General features: G+C 50.0%; 1 long non-coding RNA gene across 1 annotated transcript; it reads right to left on the minus strand.

Moving 5' to 3' along the window:
* Positions 1–8,420: 8,420 nt before the first annotated feature.
* Positions 8,421–10,389, minus strand: LOC123115905 (uncharacterized). Its single transcript, XR_006456821.1, has 2 exons — positions 9,733–10,389; positions 8,421–9,142 (listed from the first exon to the last, which is right to left on the minus strand). It is a non-coding gene; the product is annotated as an uncharacterized lncRNA (long non-coding RNA).
* Between the last annotated feature and the right edge of the window lie 9,829 nt (positions 10,390–20,218).

Consider the following 20,218-nt stretch of genomic DNA (forward strand, 5'->3'; position numbering starts at 1 on the left):
TCTAAATGTGAATTCTGGTTGTCAGAAGTGACCTATCTGGGTCATGTAATATCTGGTAAAGGTATTGCTGTTAACCCTGAGCAAGTTCAAGCCGTCCTTAATTGGACTCCACTTGAATCGGTCAAGCAAGTTCGGAGTTTTTTGGGCTTAGCGAGCTATTGCCGCCGCTTTGTCGAAAACTTCTCCAAAGTTGCTAAACCTCTAACCGAACTCCTCAAGAAAGATAAGAAGTTCGAATGGACTCCACAATGTGAGCACAACTTTCAGGAACTGAAAAGACGCCTGACTTCTGCTCCCGTACTGGTACCGCCAGACTTCTCTAAGGACTTTGTTATCTACTGCGACGCCTCGCGACAAGGACCAGGTTGCATTCTCATGCAAGATCGACACGTAATTGCTTACGCCTCACGGCAATTGCACCCACATGAGGAGAATTATCCTACTCATGATCTAGAGCTTGCAGCCGTAGTCTATGCACTTAAAACCTGGCGACATTACCTTCTTGGTAATCGTTGCGAAATATTCACTGATCACCAAAGTCTGAAGTACATCTTCACCCAACCGGATTTGAATCTCAGGCAAAGACGTTGGGTCGAGTTGATCACGGATTTCGACTTAGGAATAACTTATACCCCAGGGAAAGCCAATGTCATGGCTGATGCGCTAAGTCGTAAATCTTATTGTAACAACCTGATGTTACAACAAAGTCAACCGCTTCTCCATGAGGAATTTCGGAAGCTTAACCTTCACATTGTTCCTCAAGGATTTCTTTCCACCTTGGTGGCAAAACCTACTCTTACGGATCAAATTATCGCTGCCCAAAAGCGAGATAAGGGAATATCTAAAATCAAGGAGAACATTGCTAGCGGAAGTGCTAGTTGTTTCTCCACAAATGATCATGGTGTTGTGTACTTTGAGAACCGTTTAGTGGTTCCCAAGAACCAGCATCTACGGCAGTTGATCCTTAAGGAGGCTCATGAATCTCCTCTCACCATTCATCCCGGTAGTACCAAGATGTATCAGGACCTACGCCAGAGGTTCTGCTGGACTAGGATGAAGAGAGAAATTGCTCAGTATATTGCTAATTGCGACGTCTGCCGTCGTGTAAAAGCAGAGCATCAACGGCCTGCTGGCACCCTTCAACCCCTAACCATTCCTGAATGGAAATGGGATAAAATTGATATGGATTTCATTACCAGTTTTCCCAGGACCAAGAGAGGGAATAATGCTATCTTCGTCGTTGTCGATCGTCTTTCCAAAGTGGCCCATTTCTTACCTGTTCGTGAGAGTATAACTGCTAGTCAGTTAGCAGACTTATACATCTCCCGAATAGTGTCTCTCCATGGTATTCCTTTGGAAATTAACTCGGATCGAGGAAGTCTGTTCACCTCCCGATTTTGGGAAAGTTTCCAAAATGCTATGGGAACCCGTCTCTCTTTTAGCACCGCTTTTCACCCTCAATCGAGTGGTCAGGTAGAACGCGTCAACCAAATCCTAGAAGACATGCTTCGAGCCTCTGTTATCTCATTCGGAATGGAGTGGGAGAAATGCCTTCCATTTGCCGAATTTGCTTACAACAACAGCTATCAGTCTAGCTTGGGTAAAGCCCCTTTTGAAGTTCTCTATGGAAGATGGTGTCGAACACCCCTTAACTGGTCAGAAACCGGGGAAAGACAATTCTTTGGCCCGGATATGATTCAGGAAGCAGCAGAGCAAGTTCGCATCATTCGTGAAAAGTTGAAAACAGCCCAATCTCGTCAAAAGAGTCAATATGACCGAAAACATAAGGCTATGACTTTCGAGGTTGACGAGAAGGCTTACCTTCGGGTTACCCCTCTGAAGGGAACCCATCGTTTCGGTATCAAAGGCAAATTGGCTCCTCGTTACATTTGACCTTTTCGCATTCTCGCTAAACGAGGAGAAGTTGCCTACCAGTTGGAACTACCTCCGCATCTCTCCAGAGTCCACGATGTCTTCCACGTATCTCAACTCCAGTGTTGCTTCTCGGATCCTATCCGTGGAGTGGACCACGAAATGCTTGATCTCCAAGATAATCTCACGTATCGAGAGTACCCCATTCGTATCCTCGATCAGGCCGAGCGTACCACTCGACGTCATAACATCAAGTTTCTCAAAGTTCAATGGTCGCACCATTCTGAGGATGAAGCAACTTAGGAAAGGGAGGATCGTCTTCGACTCGAGTACCCCGCCCTCTTTCCGGAAGAACCCAAATCTCGGGACGAGATTCTTTTGAGTGGGGGTGAGTTGTCACACCCTAGCTAGTCATGCATTAGAGTGTTGCATCATGTTTATTCTTTCATCAGAAACCTGAAATGGGGATGACAGAACCCCCAGTCCCCTCTGAAACCAATTAGGGTTTACTAAAAACTTTTCCAATGAACCTGAAATGCCCTTCTAAAATGCCCATCATTTTTGTCTTGGTTCAGAACCTCTGCCAAAAGTGATGCACATTTTCCTAGGCCATCTTAGGCTTTGTGAATTAAATCATAAATATTTGAATTTGGGCATTTAAAATTATATAAAATATTTAAATGCTCAAATATCTCCAAACTAAAATGTTTCATGTTGGAAATAATCCAACTATGGACCAGGAGTGGTTTGGTGATTTTAGGAGTTGCCTAAGTATTTTTATTAATTCAACAAAGTTGCTGAAGTATTAAAAAAAGCAGAAAACAAAAAATAGAAAAACCTTACCTGGCGCCCAGCACCCGGCCCACCTGCCGGCCCAGCCCAGCGCCGCTCCAGCGAGCTGCTTGCTGGCCAGGCAGGCAGGCAGGTGCCCGACGGCGACCGCAGCGCGCGCCACGCAGCTGGCTGCCGCCCTGCTCCACCTCCTCGCCTCGGGGCTGGATGGATGAGCTCCACGCAGCACCGTGAACCCGCAGGACACCTCCATTCTCCCCCAACCCCTCTCTCTCGCGCTCCCCCGCCATGGCCGACGCCATCGCCGCCACCCCCTCGCCGTAGCCACGCCCTCCCTCAACCCCACGCCGTGCCGCCGTGTCCAGGAGCTCCGCTACCCTCCTCTCCTTCGAGCAAGCCGAGCCCCGAGCGCTCGCAAGGCCCGAGCCCACCGCATCGACCTCAACCGAACCGCCATCGCCGGAGATCCCCTTCAACGCCGTCGTCGCTCCGGTCCGTCCCCGGCCGCACCAAGGGCTTCGTCGAACTCCCCGTGAGCTTAGCCATCTTCCCCTCCCTTCTTTTCTTGCTCCCGAGCCATGTAGCGACCTCCCGGAGCTCAACCGCACCCACCGCCGCGGAGCTCGTCGCCGACGTGCTCCCGGTCATCCTCCGGCCACTCCACGGTGTCCATCATGCTCACCGCGTCACGTAGCACCTAACTAGCTACTCCCCGCACCTCACCGACCCCTCTTGCATCAAGTTCGACTTCGGCCGAACTCCGGTGGCCGCCAAAGTCGTCACCGGCGCCAACTCCGGCCACCCCGACCCCAACGGACTCCATCAAGAGCTGTGGCTCGTCCTCAGCTCCACTCCGGTGGTCTCCGCGACCCATTTGGTGGCCGAAACGGCCAAAACCACTTCCGCCGCCACGTCGGGCTCGCCGGCGGCTAAACGCCGGTGCAGCCGACCCGGGTTTGACCACGGGTGGGCCCTGGTTGACTCCCTGAGTCAATGACAGGTGGGGCCCAACCCTGTTAATTAAACAGGTTTAGTTTTATTTAAACTTTAATTAAATTAATCACACTGACACGCGGGACCCACTGTCAGGTTTGACCCGGACGTGTCCTGTTGACCTGCTGATGTCACACTGACGTCAGGCTGACACAGTAATTGATTTTCTGGATTTAATCTAATATAGGAAATTCTAGAATATAGTTTAAACTTTAAAAATTCATAACTTTTATTCTGTAACTCCAAATCAGACAAATTATATATGAAAAATGATCAGAAAAATCCAATCTATCCATCTGTACTATTTTCATGCATGATTAAACTAGTTAACCTGATGTTTAATGCAGAACAAGGAAAAACACTTTAAAGGGCCATATTTGAGTTTGAAATTTGAATCTTTGATTCAAATTGGTTCAAACCCTTTTGGTCTTAGTTGCATTAGCCCAACACACTCATATTGCTATGTTTCATGCATGCATCATATTGTTGCACATTGTTTGGTGATGGTTGTGTATCGGTGTTCTTGCGGCAGGTTCTGCCTCCGAGGAGTACCGTGATTACCCTAACGAAGAACCGTATCAGTGCATCGAACCATCAGGCAAGCAACCAACCATTTGATCATATCGATACAGTCCCATGTTCTCGCTCCTGCTCTCTGTTACTGCATTAAGACAACGCGTTTCAAACTACTATGTGCTACGGTAGTTGAACCCACTTCCTCTACATGACCTGTCATTGCCACAGTAACTAGATGAAACCCACTAGCATGTGTAGGAGTTGATTGAGCCATATGTATGTGTTGTTCCTACCTTGCTATGCCTACTATGCTTAGAGTCGTGTCAGGTCTGGTTCATCTGGGTGATGGGCTAGAGTGAAATGATTATGTTGGTAATGAGAGTGGTGTGGTGAACACGATTTGGTAAAGGTATCGATGAGAGGCCATGTAGGAGTACATGGTGGGTTGTTTCATTGAAGCCGACCTTAAGCACTGAGATCTGTATGTGTGATTTAAGATACAACTACTACCATGCATTGGGCCCTGAAATATGACCCCGCTCGACTTCTTATTCACCCTAGTCCTCTGTCCAGGAGTTGCAAGTAGTTTCTGGTGTTTGTAGCCTACTGGAGGCCGTGGACAGCGCTGACCGTAGGGGTGGGCTGTGATGCGGTAGGTACGTGGCCGGGTGTACCGAATACCCGTTAGGTATCTCGGGAACCCTGTTCACATCGTTCGGGGCCGTATGGGAAACCTCGGGCGGACTCCCTGCGGATGGAACCTGGATAGGCGATAAACCTGGACTAGAGACTTAGGTGTATAGGTAGGTCGTGGTCTACACCCACGTCGGTTTTCGCTTGAAGTCTGCCGAGCACATATCGTGTGCAGACGCTAAGTGGTGGAAACATGTATGAAGAAGTACACCCCTGCAGGGTTATCATGATCTATTCGAATAGCCGCGTCCGCGGTAAAGGACTACTTGGTTGCCTATACAGTTCATAGACAAGTAAATGGAAACTACTAAAAGCCTCAAGATAAGTGTGAGTGCCGAGGATGGCTCTTCCGTAGGAAGACGGAGGTGGATCCTCGGTAGTGTATTGAAGTGGTGAGTAGTAGACTCGTGTGCGCAAAACCATTTCAAGTTGAAGTCTCGTAAGATAGCCTAGCCAAGAGTCAAAGCTGGCTTGCTGCAACAACTCCACCAACCCTTCTTGATAATGTGCATGTATGTAGGATCTGATGTAAGTCTTGCTGAGTACCTTTGTACTCATGTTGCTATAATTTACATTTTTACAGAAGACGCTGCAATCCCTTCTGATGGGTTCTTCGTAGACGTTGACATCAATGAGTAGGCTAAGGCCCAGGTGGTGATCTTGAGCTTGTGAAGGACCACGTAGTATAGCTAGGCTTTCCAAGCCTCTTTTATTTTACTAGTTGTCTGTACTCAAACAAGTTACTTCCGCTGCTGGTTTGTATGACTGTATGACTTGAATGCTGGGTCGTGTGACCCGTACCTATGTGTATGTTATGTATGACTCTCTGAGCCTTAAATAAAGTACTTGTGTCGTAGAGTCATGTTGTGATGCCATGTTGTATTTGCACATATCGAGCATATTGTGTGTATGATATTGAAATGCTTGGTATGTGTGGGATCTGACTATCTAGTTGTTTATCTTTAGTAGCCTCTCTTACCGGGAAATGTCTCCTAGTGTTACCGCTGAGCCATGGTAGCTTGCTACTGCTCTGGAACACTTAGGCTGGCCGGCATGTGTCCTTCTTCGTTCCTGTGTCTGTCCCTTCGGGAAAATGTCACGCATTGAGTGCCGGAGTCCTGTTAGCCCGCTACAGCCCGGTTTACCGGAGTCCTGCTAGCCCAGTGCTACAGCCCGGACCCACTTGCTGATGACCGACACGTTCGAAGCTGGGTCATGGATGCCTGTCCCTGTAAGTCTGCGCCACTTTGGGTTTACAACTAGTCATGTCAGCCCGGGCTCCTTATCATATGGATGCTAGCGACACTATCATATACGTGAGCCAAAAGGCGCAAACGGTCCCGGGAAAGGTAAGGCGACACCCGTGGGAATACCGTGCGTGAGGCCGCAAAGTGATATGAGGTGTTACAAGCTAGATCGATGTGACATCGAGTCGGGGTCCTGACAGAGATGCATAGCAACGAGGCAGAGAGTGTGTCTACACACCCTCGTAGACCGTAAGCGAAAGCATTTCACAACGCTGTTGATGTAGTCGAACTTTCTTCGCGCTCCATCAATCGAGTATCGAACGTACGACACCTCCGAGTTCTGCAAACGTTCAGCTCGGTGACGTCCATTGTCTTCTTGATCCAGCAAGACGTTGAGGTAGTAGACGAGTTTCGTCAGCAAGACGGCGTGGTGACGGTGATGGTGAAGTGATCCTCGTAGGGCTTCGCCTAAGCACCGTGAGAATATGACTGGGTGTGTAAACTGTGGAGGGGGGCGCCGCGCACGGCTAGGCAATTGTCTGTTGTGTGCTAGGCGCCCCCCTCCCACATATATATAGGTGGGAGGGAGGGAGGAGCAGCCAAAGGAGGTGTCCAAGTAGGAGGAATTCTAGTTGGAGTCCCTCCCAAGCCGCACTCCCCCTGCCTTATATAGGTGCGGGGGAAAGGCAGGGGAGGGTGGCGCCCCCCTTTCCTTTCTCCCATGAGAGGGAAAGGCAGGAGGGGCTAGCCCTTCCCCTTTCCTTCCCTTAGGGCCCGCTATCCAAAGAAGGGGCGCATCAGGGGCTGGTATGTTCCCCCTTTGGCCCATTAGGCCCATATCTTTGTTGCGGGTGCCCGGGACCCCTTCCGGTGACCCGATATGTACCCGGTACCCTCCGAAACACTTCCAGTGTCCAAATACCATCGTCCTATATATCAATCTTTACCTCTAGACCATTTCGAGACTCCTCGTCATGTCTGTGATCTCATCCGAGACTCCGAACAACATTCGGTCACCAAATCACATAACTCATATAATACTATATCGTCATCGAACGTTAAGCGTGCGGACCCTACGGGTTCAGAAACTATGTAGGCATGACCGAGACACCTATCTTGTCAATAACCAATAGCGGAACCTGGATGCCCATATTGTCTCCTACATATTCTACGAATATCTTTATCAGTCGAACCGTTATAACAACATACGTAATTCCCTTTGTCCATCGGTATGTTACTTGCCCGAGATTCGATTGTCGGTATCTCTACACCTAGTTCAATCTCGTTACCAGCAAGTCTCTTTACTCGTTCAGTAATACATCACCTCGTAAATAACTCCTTGGTCATTTGCTTGCAATCTTATGATGTGTATTACCGAGAGGGCCCAGAGATACCTCTCCGATACTCGGAGTGACAAATCCTAATCTTGATCTATGCCAACTCTATAAACACCTTCGGAGATACTTGTAGAGCATGTTTATGATCACCCAGCTACGTTGTGACGTTTGATAGCACACAAGGTATTCCTCCGGATCCGGGAGTTGCATAATCTCATAGTCAAAGGAATATGTATTTGACATGAAAAAAGCAATAGCAATAAAACTGAACAATCATAATTCTAAGCTAACAAATGGGTCTTGTCCATCACATCATTCTCCTAATGATGTGATCCCGTTATCAAATGACAACACATGTCTATGGTTAGAAGACCTTAACCATCTTTGATTAATGAGCTAGTCTAGTAGAGGCATACTAGGGACACGGTATTTGTTCATGTATTCACACATGTATTTAAGTTTCCGATCAATACAATTCTAGCATGAATAATTAACATTTATCATGAATAAAGAAATATAAAATAACAACTTTATTATTGCCTCTAGGGCATATTTCCTTCAAGGCGCCCCCTGAGCTCGTGACTCCCATGCAACTCCGTTTGATGTCATCCAACCTCTATAAATTCTCAAATATTCCCAAACCAACAAAGAGCCACCCGAAACACTTTTTCCATCACCACAAGCATGTGTTCTTTCACGATCCCATGTGGAGACCTTTTTCTGTACTTTGTCGGAGGGGGAATCGATCACGGAGGGCTTCTAAATTCCGATGATGCGTGAGTAGTTCACCATAGACCTTGGGTCCATAGTTAATAGATACTAGATGATGCCCCGCGCGTTGCTGCGGCATACAATTGATGTAGAAAATAAACAAATTATGAACTTTTACCTACTGCACCGGAGGAGTTTCTGAGTAAGATCAAATTCTTTTTCTTTTGTTGATGTTAAATAGTGGGAATAGAAGGTAATGTCAAATCAGAATATGAACTTTAATTTTCTTCTATAAATGTATGGAAGAATGGTAGGATTTACCTAGTAGGATGTTGATTTTTTCATACATTTTTTGTAAAGTCTACATTTTTTGTACCGGGGTTTCTGTGAAAGAAAGTTACACTGACTGTTGATGTATTATTAGTACCTCGTTCATCGAGGAATTAAATAAGTATGCACATCTATTAGCAGTACCTCGTTCGAATTCTTTTTGTATCGTCAGAATCAATCACACTGACTGTTGATGTATTATCATTTGAGATCCCATGGCTAAGGATAGTTGGACTATAAAGTGGTGTTTCAAAGGATAATAACAACGCTCTCACTACTTGGTTGGCTGGAACCTAGAAGTGACAACATGTCCAATCTTTGAGATGCCTGAAAATGTTCATAGTTTAACTTAGTATGCAGGCTGGAGATGGAATTCATAATACGAATGTTGACTCACCTGGACATACAAAAGGAAAGCAAATAAAATAATCAACATGTGAAGTTCATGGTAGCAATCTAACAGGGGGAAAAACATGCTGCACGAATATTTGAAATGGAGGAATCAGGGGGAACTTCGTACAGAGAGGGGATTGAAACATGTTCCAGGTGGCGTCGAGGTTGCAGATGTTTCCTAACTCTGGCAGATGATTGCAAGAGCAAACTGGAGTCCATACATGGTAAATTAATTTGAGACCTGTAGTAATGACATTCCTGCAAAAAAACATGACAGAGTAAAATTTCACATAAATCTAGTTATATAATCATAAACCCTGACTATGATGTTAAAAAAACATAAAACCCGACTAAGAAAAAAGATATGGCGGATCAAGACGTGTGAGATATCTGACTGAAAGAAGATTAATAGAAGTGCATTTGACAGCTTTATAGTTTGTTGCAACAAAAAAAATCGAGAGTTCTTTGTTAATGTAGCCAATCAATTGCAGACGAATACATGAGGTACTGTTCTCATGTACGCATATGTACTTTCTCCTTTGCTGGATGAATACATGAGGCATATGTGTCCTTTACTCAACAACAACAAAATCCCCCAATCTCCCCACCACAAACAACCATGATAGCAACATGCGAGCAAATCGTCCACCTTCATCAGCCATTCAGTGATTTTATTCAGCAAACAAAACACGCCGTTCATGTATTCATCTCGCAAATAGAACAATACATATGCGTACATGAGACACCAAGACGAAGAACTCTCCACGCCCAGCCACCGAAGGAAGGCCATGCAAAAAAAAAACCCGAAGGAAAGCGAACCCCATAGAAACACAAAACACGATGCTCACCGATGCCATCAAGCCGGCCGGCCGCTCACCGTCTGCTCGATCCGCCATGGAGAAACCATCCATGATCCATCTGCATCGCCTTCAAAGGGCTTTGGAGGCTGCATGTAAAAAACTGGAACAAATGTCGGGTTCCGATAATCCCCACAGATTGGATGGCTCCATGCCTCCGCCAGGACTCCAGCTCGCCAGAGACGCGAAGGATGAAGAACTGCTACCATCCTCATCCCCAAAACAGGGACTGAAGCCCCAGCAACCGTCACGTCGCCGGGAGCTGCCACCATCACCAGCGCAGCTTCCGACGAAAAGAACCACCGCCACAGAGTCCGGTGAACCGGATCCGTCATCCGCGATACAAAAGGCCTTCGGCACCTCGCCGGCACCGTATCTGACGCCGTATGGAAGGGGAGAAGTCCGGCCATCCCTTATTCTACTCGCGACCACCTCTTTGGCCACGGTGACGACGACGGGATACCTCACCCCTAAACCTAACCCAATATACACCTCCACACCGGGATCCCAGTTCCCCTCAGCCACTCGGCACTGAATTGGGCGCCGGAAGCGAATGGAAACATCGTAGCACGGGGAGATACCGAGAGATTATGCGTCCCTCTGGGAGCCGAAGAGCCGAGGAGCCGAAAAAAGCGGAGCGAACTTCAAAGCCTGTAGTACACGCGATCAACTCTTGGGCTACGCTGTGGCTAATCAAACGACTGCAAGATTTTTATTTTTTTTCAAAAAGGACTGCAGGATTTTTATGGTGACGTGGTGGATAGGCTGACGTGGCAGTAGGAGAATGGTTGCTGATGTGGACATGCTACATGCTTAGTTAAATAGGTTAGTGGGGATGAACTATTTAGGTATTATAGATATGGCTTCTTCTCTCCCTTTGATCTTCAATACCATGTTCTTCTCGATCTTCTTGGAGTACTATCCAATGTAATATTCTTTTGCAGTGTGTTTGTTGGGATCCGATGAATGATACGTCCCCAATGTATCTATAATTTTTCATTGTTCCATGCTATTATTGTATCAATCTTGGATGTTTTATATAACTTTTTGTGGTATTTTATATCATTTTTGGGACTAACCTATTAACTCAGCGCCAAGTGCCAGTTGATGTTTTCTGTTTGTTTTTGGTTTTCCAGGAAATCAGTACCAAACGGAGTCCAAACACTATGAAACTTTTTGACGATTTTTTTCTGGACAAAAAAGACCCTAAAAACTTCGGGGGAGACCAGACGAGAATCGAGGAGACGACAAGGCAACAGGGCGTGCCCAGGGGGTAGGCGCACCCTGATGCCATGTGGGCCCCACGTGGATCCGTCTGACCTAATTCCACCTCTATACATTCTCTAAAATCGGGAAACCAACAAAGAGCCACCCCAAACACTTTTTTCGCTGCCACAAGTTTATGTTCTTCTGCAATCCCATCTACAGGCCTTTTCTAGTACTCTGCCGGAGGGGGAATCGATCACGGAGGGCATCTACATCATCCTTGCTGCCCTCCGATGATGCGTGAGTAGTTCAACATAGACCTACGGGTCCATAGCTAGTAGCCATGATGAGGACATCACTAACAAAGTTACACCACTACAAAAAAAGACACATCCGTGACATTTTGGGCCGAACAAAAAAAATTGTCATGCTTATGACACTTCTATGACGATAATTGTGAAAAAATCACGTATCATCATAGATGTGGTGGGTGAGGGAGTCCTGGATTAGGGGGTGTCCGGATAGCCGGACTACCGTCATCGGCCGGATTATCATCGGCCGGACTATCATCATCGACCGGACTCCAAGACTGTGAAGATACAAGATTGAAGACTTCGTCCCGTGTCCGGATGGGACTTTCCTTGGCGTGGAAGGCAAGCTTGGCGATACGGATATGTAGATCTCCTACAATTGTAACCGACTCTATGTAACCCTAGCCCTCTCCGGTGTCTATATAAACCGGATGGCTCTAGTCCGTAGGACAACCAACAACATCAACCCTTACAATCATACCATAGGCTAGCTTTTAGGGTTTAGCCTCCTTGATCTCGTGGTAGATCCACTCTTGTAAACATCCACAATATCAATATCAATCAAGCAGGACGTAGGGTTTTACCTCCATCAAGAGGGCCCGAACCTGGGTAAAACATCGTGTCCCTTGTCTCCTGTTACCGTCCGCCTAGACGCATAGTTCGGGACCCCCTACCCGAGATCCGCCGGTTTTGACACCGACATTGGTGCTTTCATTGAGAGTTCCTCTGTGTCGTCACCGATAGGCTTGATGGCCTCTTCAATCAACAACGACGCAGTCCTGGGTGAGACTTTTCTCTCCGGACAGATCTTCGTATTCGGCGGCTTCGCACTGCGGGCCAACTCGCTTGGCCATCTGGAGCAGATCGAAAGCTACGCCCCTGGCCGTCAGGTCAGGTTTGGAAGCCTAAACTTCACGGCCGATATCCGCGGGGACTTGATCCTCGACGGATCCGAGCCGCATCTAAGTGCGCCGCACTGTCACGATGGGCACGACCTAACTCTGCCGCCGGACAGCGCCTTGGAGGCCGCACACGAATCCGCTCCGACCTATAGTCCGGAGCCGATTGCGCAGATTGAGGACGGGTGGCTGGACACCGCCTCGTGAGCTGCAACTTCTACAGCGATGGAGCCGAACACTGACCTTGTACCGCATAAAGCTCATGACTCCGAGGTGCCAGACTCCCTACCGGACTCCGAACCTCCTGCGCCCCTGCCAGTCGAATCCGATTGGGCGCCGATCATGGAATTCACCGCTGCGGACATATTTCAACACTCACCCTTCGGCGACATCTTAAATTCGCTGAAGCACCTCTCGCTATCCGGAGAGCCCTGGCCGGACTACGCCCAGGATGGTTGGGACGCGGACGACGAAGAAATTCAGAGCCCACCCACCACCCACTTCGTAGCCACCGTCGACGATCTAACCGACGTACTCGAGTACGAGTCCAAAGACATCGATGGTATGGACGACGATGCCGGAGACTATCAAGAACCAGTGCCTACGGGACACTGGAAGACCACCTTGTCATACGACATATACATGGCGGACACCCCAAAAGATGGGGACGGCGAAGAAGCAGCGGAGGCAGATTCCTTAAAGAAACAGCCCAAGCGCCGACGTCAGCGGCGCCGCTCTAAATCCCTCCACAGCAAGAATGGAGATTCCGGCACAGGAGATAATAACACCCCTGAAAGTGCCAAACATAACCCCCTCCAGCAAGATTCAGCGCAGGAGGAGGCAGAAGCAAGCCCTCCCAAGAGGGCGGCGGACGAAGAGGTCGAGGATGATAATTACATACCTCCCTCCGGAGACGAGGCAAGCCTCGATGACGACGAATTCGTCGTGCCTGAGGATCCCGTTGAACAAGAGCATTTCAGACGCAGGCTAATGGCCACAGCAAACAGTCTAAAGAAAAAGCAGCAACAGCTTCAAGCTGATAAAGACCTGCTGGCCGACAGATGGACCGAGGTCCTCGTGGCCGAAGAGTATGAACTCGAACGCCCCTCCAAAAGCTACCCAAAACGCAAGTTGCTCCCCCGACTAGAGGAGGAAGCATACAAACCGGCAGCACTAGCGCACAATACGGCAGACCGACCACCTCGTGGCCGCGACAGAGAGGCATGTAAGCCCTCCACCAAAACCGTACCCCGGCACCGCTCAAAAAGCGCGAGGCCACGGGGGAACGCGCCGGACTTGCGGGACATATTGGAGGACAAGGCAAGACAATCCAGATCTATCTATGGATCACGTGGGCACCCCAAGACCCACGACGAATACTGTCACGCCGGATACAACTACTCCGGCCGGGCCGAACACAGCAGACAACGCTCTCTTGAGCTATGTCGCGACATTGTGCAATACAGAGGCGCCGCACACCCACTATGCTTCACTGATGAAGTAATGGATCATCAAATCCCTGAAGGGTTTAAACCCGTTAACATCGAATCCTATGATGGCACAACAGACCCCGCGGTTTGGATTGAGGATTATCTCCTTCATATACATATGGCCCGCGGCGACGATCTCCACGCCATCAAATATCTCCCGCTCAAGCTTAAAGGACCAGCTCGGCATTGGCTTAACAGCCTGCCCGCAGAGTCAATTGGATGCTGGGAAGACCTGGAAGCCGCATTCCTCGACAACTTCCAGGGCACGTATGTGCGACCATCGGACGCAGATGACCTAAGCCACATAATCCAGCAGCCAGACGAATCGGCTAGGCAATTCTGGACACGGTTCTTAACAAAGAAAAATCAAATCATCGACTGTCCGGATGCGGAAGCCCTCGCTGCCTTCAAACATAACATCCACGACGAGTGGCTGGCCCGGCACCTAGGACAGGAGAAGCCGAAATCCATGGCAGCCCTCACATCACTCATGACCCGCTTCTGTGCGGGAGAGGATAGCTGGCTAGCTCGCAGCAACAACCTCAGCAAAAATGCTGGCAGTCCGGATACCAAGGACCGCAATGGCAGGTCGCGTCGAAACAAAAACAAATGCCGCATTAACGGCGACAGCAATGAGGATACGGCAGTCAACGCCGGATTCCGAGGGTCCAAACCCGGTCAACGGAAGAAGCCATTTAAAAGAACTACTCCGGGCCCGTCCAATTTGGACCGAATACTCGACCGCTCTTGTCAAATACATGGAACCCCCGAAAGGCCAGCTAACCACACCAACAGAGATTGTTGGGTATTCAAGCAGGCAGGCAAATTAATTGCCGAAAACAATGACAAGGGGCTACACAGCGATGACGAGGAAGAGACCCGGCCGCCGAACAACATAGGACAGAAGGGATTCCCCCCTCAAGTTCGGACGGTAAATATGATATACGCAACGCATATACCCAAGAGGGAGCGGAAGCGTGCACTAAGGGACGTATATGCGATGGAGCCAGTCGCCCCAAAATTCAACCCATGGTCTTCTTGCCCGATCACTTTCGATCGAAGAGACCATCCGACCAGTATCCGCCATGGCGGATTCGCCGCATTGGTTTTAGACCCAATCGTTGATGGTTTTCACCTCACGAGAGTCCTGATGGACGGCGGCAGTAGCCTGAACCTGCTTTATCAGGATACAGTGCGCAAGATGGGCATAGACCCTTCAAGGATTAAACCTACAAAGACGACCTTCAAAGACTTCATACCAGGAGTTGAGGCCAATTGTACAGGCACAGTCACACTGGAAGTGGTCTTCGGATCCCCGGATAATTTTCGAAGCGAGGAGTTAATCTTCGATATAGTCCCGTTCCGCAGTGGCTATCACGCTCTGCTCGGACGAACCGCGTTCGCAAAATTCAACGCGGTGCCGCATTATGCATACCTTAAGCTCAAGATGCCAGGCCCTCGTGGAGTCATCACGGTCAATGGAAACACGGAACGCTCCCTCCGAACGGAGGAACATACAGCGGCTCTCGCGGCAAAAGTACAGAGCAGCCTTTTAAGGCAATTCTCGAGTCTGGGTGTTAAACGACCGGACACAGCCAAACGCGCCCGGAGCAACATCAACCAAGACCACCTGGCACGTTCCGAGCACGCGTTGCAGTGCGGCCCCAACCCCAGCCCTCGCACAATTGCAAGACAAACTCTCCGCGTAAATAATTACGCCCTGGAGATACCATGGGTCTAGGGGACGGGGCACGACCACAACAAACCCAGAGTGCGGTTCGACCACACCAGGGGCTCTCAAGTGTGTCGCTCTTTTCTTTTATTTTTCTCCTTTTTATATACAGGACTCTGTCCGGCGGCGAACCTGCCGAACTCCTGATGCAACAGCCAGGGAGGGACAAAGGCCGCGATGAACACTCAGGTGGTCTCCATTACGAGCATTAAATTTGTTAAATACACCATTCCGCGGCCTACCCCTGGAGGGAGACGCCTTTAATTCGTCCAATCCCTTGCTTTCCGCACTATTTGTATCATTTCGCACTCATAGCAGACCTTCTTGAATAAAATGCAGGACTTTTCGCCCATAATTGCATTACTTTCTATATATATATATGTTCATTTACGACATGTTGCATCCGTATATTTTGGTACGGCCGAATACACCAGGGGCTTATGTTCCCCGCATTATGGTGTGATAAGTCCGAACACTTTCACAAGTGCGGCACTCCAAACTTATAGAAATATATGAATCGGCTCCGAATCATGTCTTGGGTCAATAGTTGGGTTTGCCCGGCTCCCATGTTTGGCACCTTATGTTTCCGTTCTATCGGCTAAGGTAGCACTGGGAGAACCACTGCGATTGCGGCCCGGTTGAGCCGGGTTAACGCCTCAGTGGAGAAAGCTAAAACTGACTGTCATGATAAGGCGAGAGACTGGTCGCTGTTCGAGAGGTTTTTTCGGATCCCTAAAGACCTACGCCGCTTCGAGCGAAGTTCCGGATAATTTCCGACGAAGGCGTGGATAGTGCCGAAATTTAAAATTATAGAATTCTATGGCTAAGTGAGAGTGTTCAAGCATTATAAGTCCGGTTGCCTTGTTCGTTGTGTTGAGCGCCTCCCTAGATGGACCCAACAATGGGAACAAGAGTGCTCAAGTTTATCCCGAACACCCCAGCACTCGCGGCATGGGGGCTGAAGCCGACGACTTGCCATCTCTCAGATTTAACAAACGGCCGCACAGAAGGTAATATTTTAAATTCAACAAGCGTTGCTTAGCGCATATGAACAAAGTTTTCAGCGCACAGGGTACTACATAGCGAGTTTACTCAATAATTACATCTCGGGGGCACTCATCCGCAATCTTGCGGGCACCCTTCAGGACAGTCTTATAGTACATTTCGGGCGTACGATATTCCTTGCCCGTTGGTGGTGCGTCAGTGATTAGCTTCTCCACATCCAACTTGCCCCAATGCACCTTTGCGCGGGCAAGGGCCCGACGAGCACCTTCAATACAGGCGGAGCGCTTGATGACCTCCACCCAGGGGCACGCGTCCACCAGCCGCCGCACGAGGCCGGAGTAGCTTCCAGGCATGGCCTCTCCAGGCCACATCCAGACTATGAGGCCCTTCATGGCCTCCTCAGCTACCTTGTGGAGTTCGACCAGTTGCTTCAGCTGGTCGCTAGGGGGCACCGAATGGCCGGCCTCAGCATACTGAGACCAGAAGACCTTCTCCGTTGAGCTTCCCTCCGCACCACGGTAGAATGCGGCGGCATCGGATGCACTGCGAGGCAAATCTGCAAACGCCCCTGGAGAGCTCCGAATCCGGGTAAGTGTCAGGTAGTTTACATTAACATGCTTGCTTTGCATGAAAAATGCCTTACCCGCCGCTATTTTCTTCACATCTTCCACCTCCTGAAGGGCCTTATGGGCCTCAGCCTTGGCGGCTTTGGCACTTTCAAGAGCCGAGGCAAGCTCGGACTCTCGAGTCTTTGAGTCACGCTCCAAACTCTCATGCTTTTCCATGAGAGCCTGGAGCTCTTGCCGAACCGCCGCCACCTGCGCCTCCTGCTTTTCTCGCTCTGTCCGTTCCGCAGCCGCACTGCGTTTGGCCGCGGACACGGCTTCCTTCAGGGTTGCCACCTCGTCCGTGGCCCCTGCAGTACCCATGTTATCCTTGTTATTCTTTTATTGCAACCTAAATCCTTTTCTGTAAGGTACAAGTTCAAAGTGGTGTTACTCACCTTCTTTGTCTTGGAGCTGCTTCTTGGCACGGCCGAGCTCTTGCTCGGACCGCTCGAGCTCCTGCTTCAAAGCACCAACCTCCGCAGTCATTGCGGCAGAGGTCAGCAGCACAGCCTGCAACCCATATTGACATAACTTTTTGGCAACCCTGCGTATATCTTTTTAGATCCTCAGTACGGCTTTTCTTTCCGAACACCGAACCAAGCATCAGGGGCTACTGTCTATGCGGTATTACATTACATAATTTTAACTTCTTACCTCAAAGCCTGTTAGAAGGCTACTGCAGGCTTCGGTCAGCCCGCTCTTGGCGAGCTGTACCTTCTGAATCACCGCACTCATGATAGTGCGGTGTTCTTCCTTGATGGAAGCGCCTTGGAGCGCCTCCAACAAGCTGTCCGGCGCCTCCGGTTGGACGGAAGCCGCCAGCGTCACGGTCTTGCCCTTCTTGCGAAGGGGCCGCCGGATGGACTCCAGAACCACTGCGGGTTCCGATGTGGAGTCCGGCGCAAAGTCCGGGAGGCCGCCTTGTGGCGCCTCCGGAGCCTCCCCCTGATGGGTCCCTTCTTGGGATCCCACCTCGGCGTCCTCAGTGGCGCGAGGGGTAGAGGCCGTCGGGATGGAATCCACATCCGACGGAGCCAGCGACCCGCTCGATGAAGCGGGAAGATCATCATCGGTCGGACTACAGGCAGTATGCGGCATTAGAAGGACGCTATGTGACATAAAAAGAAATTATAAATCATTCAGGAATCCGGATACTCATGATCTCGCCGGAGGCCTGGCCCTTGAAGGCCATTCTTCCTCGCCAACATTGATGTTGGCGGAGCTGTCCGGGGGAATAGTCCTTCCCCTTTTGGACCCTTCGGCCTCCCCTGTTGGGGAAGCCTTCCTCTTCCTCTCTCCCTCCTCTAGGAGAGAGTCCTCTTTCTCCTCCTTGTTTTCGGGGGAGGAGTCCTCCTCGGAGTCGTCGGACACCTGAAAACGGGAACTCTTTCGAGTACCCGTGGCCTCCTTCTTGGCCTTCTTCTCCGGCACCACGTGCGGTGCCGGAACCAGCAGCCCCGCTAGACGGGCGTCTACTGAGTTTTCTGGCATGGGAGCCGGGCAGTTGATCTGCTCCGCCTTCTTCATCCAGGCCTGTCAAAGGAAAAGGGGAAATCAAAACCCGCATAGAGTCAAACTATGAAAAGCAAGTGTCCCGTAAAGGGGTAGAATCACTTACCTCATCAGCTTGGCATTGCGAGCGAAATCCGCGATCTTCAGTCACGGATGCGGGGGCTTCGGCGCCCTTAAACAGCACCCTCCAGGCGCCTTCGTACGCCGTGTCGAAGAGCCCGCTCAACACGTGGTGCTGTTCCAGATCAAACTCCCACAGATTGAATGCCCGCTCTTGGCATGGGAGAATCCGGTGGACGAGCATGACTTGGACCACGTTAACCAGCCTGAGCTTCTTCACCAGCTTCTGGATACAGGCTTGGAGTCCTGTCACCTCCTCCGAACTACCCCACAGCAAGCCCTTCTTTTTCCAGGAGGTGAGCTGCGTGGGGATACCAGATCTGAACTCGGGGGCCGCCGCCCATGAAGGGTCGCGCGGCTCGGTGATATAGAACCACCCCGATTTCCACCCCTTGACGGATTCCACGAAGGCCCCTTCAAACCAAAGGACGTTGGGCATCTTGCCCAACATGGCGCCTCCGCACTCCGCTTGAGTGCCCTTCACTACCTTCGGCTTGACATTGAAGGTCTTGAGCCACAAGCCGAAGTGGGGCCGGACGTAGAGGAAGGCCTCGCACACGACGATAAACGCCGAGATGTTGAGGATGAAGTTCAGCGCCAGATCATGGAAATCCAGGCCATAGAAGAACATGAGCCCCCGGACAAAGGGGTGAAGTGGAAAGCCCAGTCCGCGGAGGAAATGGGGAAGAAAAACGACCCTCTCATGGGGCCTGGGGGTGGGGATGAGCTGCCCCTCGTCGGGCAGCCGGTGCGCGATGTCGCTGGACAGATAGCCGGCGCCGCGCAGTCTTCCGATGTGCTCCTTTGTAACGGAGGAGGTCATCCACTTTCCTCCCGCTCCGGACATGGTCGGAGAAGGTCGAGACGAGATGCGCGAACTTGGGCGCTGGAGCTCGAGTGCGCGGAGATGGATAAGCAAAGGAGGAAGAAGGCGTAGGTGAAAAGGTGAATCCTTATCCCTTATATGTAGGCGGACGAAGACTATGCGTCCCCACCTGCCTGGTAAAACTCGCTTATCTCCCAAGCGTCACCATCAATGGCGCGGTTGGGTTACCCACGTCCGTATTGATGAGAATCCCGGATTAAGGGGGAACACGATCTCTGCTTCGACAAGACGTGCCAAGGAAACCGCTTCGCTAAATGCGCCGAGGTGGTAAAATAAAAAACGATTCAAGTAATGGCTTGGTAGTGGTGACGTCACGCCGCAAAAAACGTCAGCAGATTGAACTTGTGTATATATATTATTCTCTCTACGGTGGAATGTGGAATTTATTTTGCAGAGCCGGACACTATCCTGGTGTTCACAATCTTCTATGAATTATTCAGAGGAGGAACCCGCCTTGCAATGCCGAACAATATGCGCGCCGGACTCATCGTCATTGAAGCCTGGTTCAGGGGCTACTGAGGGAGTCCTGGATTAGGGGGTGTACGGATAGCTGGATTACCGTCATTGGCCGGATTATCATCGGCCGGACTATCATCATCGACCGGACTCCAAGACTATGAAGATACAAGATTGAAGACTTCGTCCCGTGTCCGGATGGGACTTTCCTTGGCGTGGAAGGCAAGCTTGGCGATACAGATGTGCAGATCT

Source organism: Triticum aestivum, chromosome 5B, assembly GCF_018294505.1.
Source record: "Triticum aestivum cultivar Chinese Spring chromosome 5B, IWGSC CS RefSeq v2.1, whole genome shotgun sequence".
Taxonomy (NCBI): Eukaryota; Viridiplantae; Streptophyta; class Magnoliopsida; order Poales; family Poaceae; genus Triticum; species Triticum aestivum.